We start from the raw sequence: 6,000 nt of genomic DNA on the forward strand, positions 1-6,000 counted from the left end.
AACCCGGTGTACAATAAGTGAAAGCCACGTGTTTTAAAGCATATCATACCTAAGTGTTTAGTAAACTGTACTTCTGCCTGCCACAAGTAGTTTAACGGGGTATAGTGTCTTGGGTTGCTTGTTTATTATAGTATATGTACCACGTGCGATAAGGTTCGCACACGTGGAGTCTGTGTTTATTATAGTACATAGAGGATCCCCTCTGTGCAAAACTATAACTTTTTGTTAATTACTGCAAAACCAGGGACTCAGCCACGTGGCGACAAGCCCTGGGCTTTTTTGCAGTAACGTAAAGCGTCTATTGTGTAGTACGCAAGGTGCGCGCGCACGTGCCCATATCGGGAAATTTTCGCATCTTTGTACGAGATTTACGGATTAAGTGCGGGATTTATTTCGCATCTTGATACGTAACTTTCGGACGGAGTTAAGGGATTTATTCCACATTTAGGCGCAATTACTGCGTATAGCGAAACCCGAGTGCAACCTTGCAAATACACTATAGAACACGTGGGTGGCCGATTCATCGGCGGCCTGTGAACAGTGCATGTACACACGTGGCTGTTCATTGGTACTGCACATGCAGCACACATAGGAACTCAAAGGTGAACAGTATTTAACCACTAGCTTTATTTAAACAGTATAGCAATATACTGCGAATGAGGCGGTGATTAATAAAAGAAAATAAGTTTTTTTCTTTTTGTTCATTTTTTTTTTAAACAAGCAACTCAAGCATTATTTTAATAGATTCCTATAGAGTGTTATAAGGGATTTATACCTGCATAAGTATCCAGTGAAAAGCTACCAACTTGGGAAGATTTTCTGTACAGAAATATTTCAAATATATGCATAAGACCAAGGTGTAACCAGCGCCCAGTGTGAAACATAACTGAGGCGAACGGGTGTGTGACGGCACGACTCAGCGCAGTGTAGTCCAGTGTAGGACAGTCCAGTTAGGACCGGGTTCACGTGACGACGTGCCCATAGGAACTGCCCCTTCAGTGGAATTGATTCCGCTAGGAGGGTACAAGAAGATACATCGGAACGTACTTGTTTCCGATTAGCTACTTTAGAAATCCAATTTTTGGGGGTATAGGAAAACAAGTTTGTTATACCCTGGAAAAATTGTGCCGCATCAAGCAAGTTGGCTAGAAGTTCGCTGCTAGTTGAAAGACTTGGTGATTGAGTATCATACCTCGTATCCTTCGCACCTGCTTGACTGTGGGATGTTCTAGGAAGCTGTAGAAGTGAGTGTTTGGGGAGCTCTCAGATAAGTAATAACCCACCGATATCTATTAAGCTGTGAACGTTTATTCCTGTAATAATGGGTAATAACGGGTCACGCTGTGATAACGTGCATGTTAGGGAGGAAGCAAGCCGGCCAAAAGGATCGGCTGCTTTTATTATGTGCTGTAAGCACGGTGAACTCGCAGTTGTTTACCAAAATAAATGGAGAAAAATGACACAAGGCAGCAAGTTAGAATTTCCCAGTGTTGGTAGCTTCGATCCAGAAATCTTATCAGCAGTAAAAGATGAAATATGCCTACTCTCCAGTCGTAAGGAGAGAGTGAAGCATATAGATATTCTTAAATTGTGGCAGAAGGAAGGACAGGAACAATGGGGAACCAGAGGTCTGGCAATACTTGACGCAATCAGCCACAATAAAAATGCAACCGTTACAACCGCTGCCACAATAGAATCAGCTCCCCCACCCCCATATGTGCCGAAGGGGTTAATGACTCATAAGAAAGACATGAGTAATAATGTATCTATTGCTAACTTGTACGCTGTTTTTACACCCTATAAGCAAGATACAGATCCACAAGGGAGATTCCTGACATCGGCCATCCCTTGCGAAGCTAGCAGAGAGGAGAGAGAGGCTGAGACAGCCCAAGCTGCTGCTGCCATTCTGGTCGAGGAGATGGCTGATGCCAGGAACACGATTGGAGACACAGGTAAGTACACACAACACAGCACAGAGATAGTTGCTCCTGGGATGTTGTCCAATGGTGCAGAGGGGATACAGATCCACCCTCTGCACACAGTGGAACCTCCTTGTGGACGGGGAGGCGGGGATGAGGTAATGCCTGTAAAGGATAGTGACATGCACAATACATGGACACGATTGGAACGTCATTCAATCATCAAAAATTTCCCTGATCCCAGCAAAGATCTGGCAAAGTGTCAGAAATTTGTAAGGGAGCGAGGAAATTCAGATGAGCCCACCAATAAGGATTGGCGATACATGTTGAGAGCTTGCCTCCCTTCACACATAGATGTCCAGAAGTTCATTCGAGACAGTGGTGTGGAGGGCGATAAGATTTTAACTGAACAGGGCAACCAGGAAAATATACGCCTAATAAATATACAATTGGGTGTATATTTCCCAGCGACAGTTGAAAATACCTTAGGGTTCACCATCACACAGAAAGATGGTGAGTCCACCAGCGGATATTTCAACCGTGCTTTACAGGCGTTGCCAAAACACTCTGGTATCCCCAGCCCCAGGGACAACATACATCTTAAGGGAGGGATTGTCTCTGTGCTGATACAAGGTCTTAGGGAAAATCTGAGAACCAACATAGAAACCATTCACCCCAACTGCAGACAGATGTCAATACACACTTTAAAGAAATCTGCTGTTGATCTGGACAAACGATTTATGGCAGAAAGACAAAACCAAATAGTATGTTTCAAATGTGGAAACAATGGACACATAGCCAGACATTGCAGGGTAAATAACCATAGAAAACATAACACATATGTAAGTAACTGAGAGACACAATGGGAGAAGACAGGTAGGTCTCAACACATAGCCATAGCCCCACCTAGTAGCCAACGCCGCCCTAAGCATGACACATATATGCAAACAGGGAGTAGGACACACATACACCCCACATCCAGGTAACATAAGACAATATCTGAGGGAGGAGCCTCAGATATGGGTAAGTGGAATAGTTTAAATATAAAGTTATTTTTGTATCAAACCCGTTAACAACATTCCCTCCTGGTCTAGGTTGTGCCAAGCAATTAGTAGCAGCAATTGGGGTAACAGGAAAAATACAGCATTACCCACTGACGAAACCAGCAGATGTTACAAGCGGGCCTCTGCATACCAAACACTCTTTTCTGTTGGCTGCAGCGGCCCGACTAACCTCCTGGGTAGAGATTTACTATGTAAAATGGGATGTGTCACCTATTGCACCCCTGATGGGGTATTTCTGGACACTCCTAGAAATCTTACACAAGAAGTGCAAGATATGCTGGACAGTCCTCAGAGGCTAATGTTGTATTCCACTGTTATAGAGTCAAATCCATCTAAGGTAGCTAAAAACTACAGCACAAATACCGAGTTCCCTTTGAACTAAAGATGGGAAGGACACAGGATCAATGGCAACCATAGCTTCAATAGAAACCCTGTTAAAAACAGAAAGTATAGCGCCCCAAAGTACAGCCTCACCATTCGAAATCTGAGGTTGAGCTGAAAAAAAAAAAATACCCAGTGAAATAACAAGGTTCCCAAAAGAGAACTTTTAGCTAAATACCCCTAGACACAGCCCATAGCCACAACCACACTGGGAAACAGAAAGAAAGGGAGGGCTTAAGAAGCAGAACAGGAGTTGACAAGGGTAAGAACCAAATAGTTGAGAGCCAATTCCCCCATAGTGCTAAATCCTGGCGTCATAAAAAAAATAAATAAAAGAAAAATGTTTCTGTTGAAAATAAATGTACACATTACTGTCATTAATATTTTCTACCCTTTTTGAGTTTTTCTCTCTCTTTTTTCCAATTTTTTTTTTCTCCTTCCCCTACCCTTTTGTTCCAGAAACCCACAAATCATAGATAAATAGTTCGAAGAATCTGTCGCACTCCCAGCAGAGAAATACCATTGTGAATATGCGGTACCCTGTAAAGCGAGTAGTCACAATATAGATATTTTTCAGTAAATCTTGAACAAAGTCCCAATAACTTTAAGCATTACTCCTAATGTTACCCAGGGCAACCACAGCCACCATCTTGTGAAAAGCAGTCCAAATAATGCACAAGCATTCCCCTTCTACAAAGAATGAAAAGGGTTGTAAAACGCATTTACATATAAATAGGTGCAATCACAATACCCATGTCTTCACAGACAGATGTGGATAATAAAGAAGGAGAAACAGGCCTGATCACAGCCTTTGACATGGGTATGACTGACACAAGAGATCATGTGATTTAGAATATTAGACCTGCTGAGGGGGCGACAGATATAGTGACGTAAGAAACCTGGCGATGCCAGCCTGACCAATGTCGTACTGCAGTGTACAATTAAACCCTATTACTTAAGCACTTCATACTTGTCTACACAGTGTAGTTGCCATAGCACTACCGGTATACAAAACTGAGAATGTGGTGTTGGGGTGTGTTTTAACTGTTTATGCTCCTCATATAGTCTAGACACTCCTAAAATTCTGCCTAAACATGTGAAAAATATTCATCAGCCAAGTTCACTAAATGGGAACTTGCATTGATGTTACCAGTAAAATGGGTAATATTGTAAACCCAGCAACACTCTTACCAGGTGTGCCCGCCAAAGGCACAAAGGGTGGATTGGTGCTGAGGTTGCTGGAATGGTGGAATTTAGTGGGAGCCGAGACGAATATGATTGCATGACATGTTTGAGTCAGACCTTTTGCAGCAGGCCCCCAAAGGGTGGTAACAACCCATTGGAAGAGGTAATTCATTTTTTTTTTTTTCGTTCTTTCCACAACACCGAGAGGGAAAATTGTACACTGGCTATACCGTAATAGATGGAAAAGGCATAGTAGAGGCTGAACCCATTGGACGTCTCACTCAGCAGCAGCAGTCTCATTAATAGTACTGCGAACTGAGAGAAAAACAGCCAATATTCATGCCGACTCCAAGTATGTTTGTTGGGGTAATACAAAAGATCTTAGGCCCTATGGCGCCTCAGATGTTTTGTTTCAGTAGCTGGCACTCCAGTGGCGCAAGCGTTGTAAGTTTAAAAGATTCTTGACAGTCACACAGCTGCCGGACAGAGTGGCTGTTATCAAGTGTAAAAACCACATCTTCAATGAGGATTCAGTGTCACTTGATGATGAACATGCTGGCAAGGCAGCTGGGTGAGCCATGCGCTCTGCGGATAATGTTTGTGTTCCCCCTATAAATGTCAGTATATTCACATAGTAATACAAGATTTGTGTCCCCTGCAGGAGAAGCAGTCTGGAAGCCGAAGGGATGTGGACAGGAATAGAAAGATGGACAAGGTAAACCAGTGACTCTAAGAACATGCCAAACCGTCAGGACAGAGATAGCCCATGGCCTGACTTGTCTTGACAGGGAAGGTATGTGGAAAAATTAGTCCAAAATTACTGGTGTGCCCACAGACAAGTAAGACGACAGAATCATGCCTTACTTGTCTGGGGGAAACAAACTGCAACGGCTGTTCCCACAGAGCCATCTCCACATCCCTCCTCCAGCAGGATCCTCTGCAGGTAATACAAAATTGGCTTTGTACAGTCCACTCTAGAAGCATTTAAGTTATTTATTTATTTATATATATATATATATATATATATATGTTGACGTTTGTGTGTATAGATATGGCAGCCCAGAAGCACCCTTGAGTATGCAAATATATATATAAAAGGTTTAAGTCATGTGTTAACCTTCAGGGACTGATGGTACACCCCATAATCTTTTTTTGTAGTAGTAAAATCACTCTCAGAACTCCACCTCATTGGTCCCCATCGAAACATTGCTTGACGGGCAGCCACAGGTTATGGTAATCCCACAAGGAGATCCTAGACCACAAATGCAAGTGATGTATCCACACCTGGAAAACTGCAGCAAAAGGACTTTGTTGACACCTGTTGTGAACTGTCATAACCATGAACCAGGAGATGTTGTTGTTGTTTCCCCTGCTTTTCCATATACAGGTTGCTTGATAGACCTTTGGAAAGGACCACCCCAGATCTTGTTGACCAGCACTACCTCAATAAC

The sequence above is a fragment of the Crinia signifera genome, chromosome 1 (assembly GCF_055691185.1).
Source record: "Crinia signifera chromosome 1, ASM5569118v1, whole genome shotgun sequence".
In the NCBI taxonomy this organism is placed as follows: domain Eukaryota; kingdom Metazoa; phylum Chordata; class Amphibia; order Anura; family Myobatrachidae; genus Crinia; species Crinia signifera.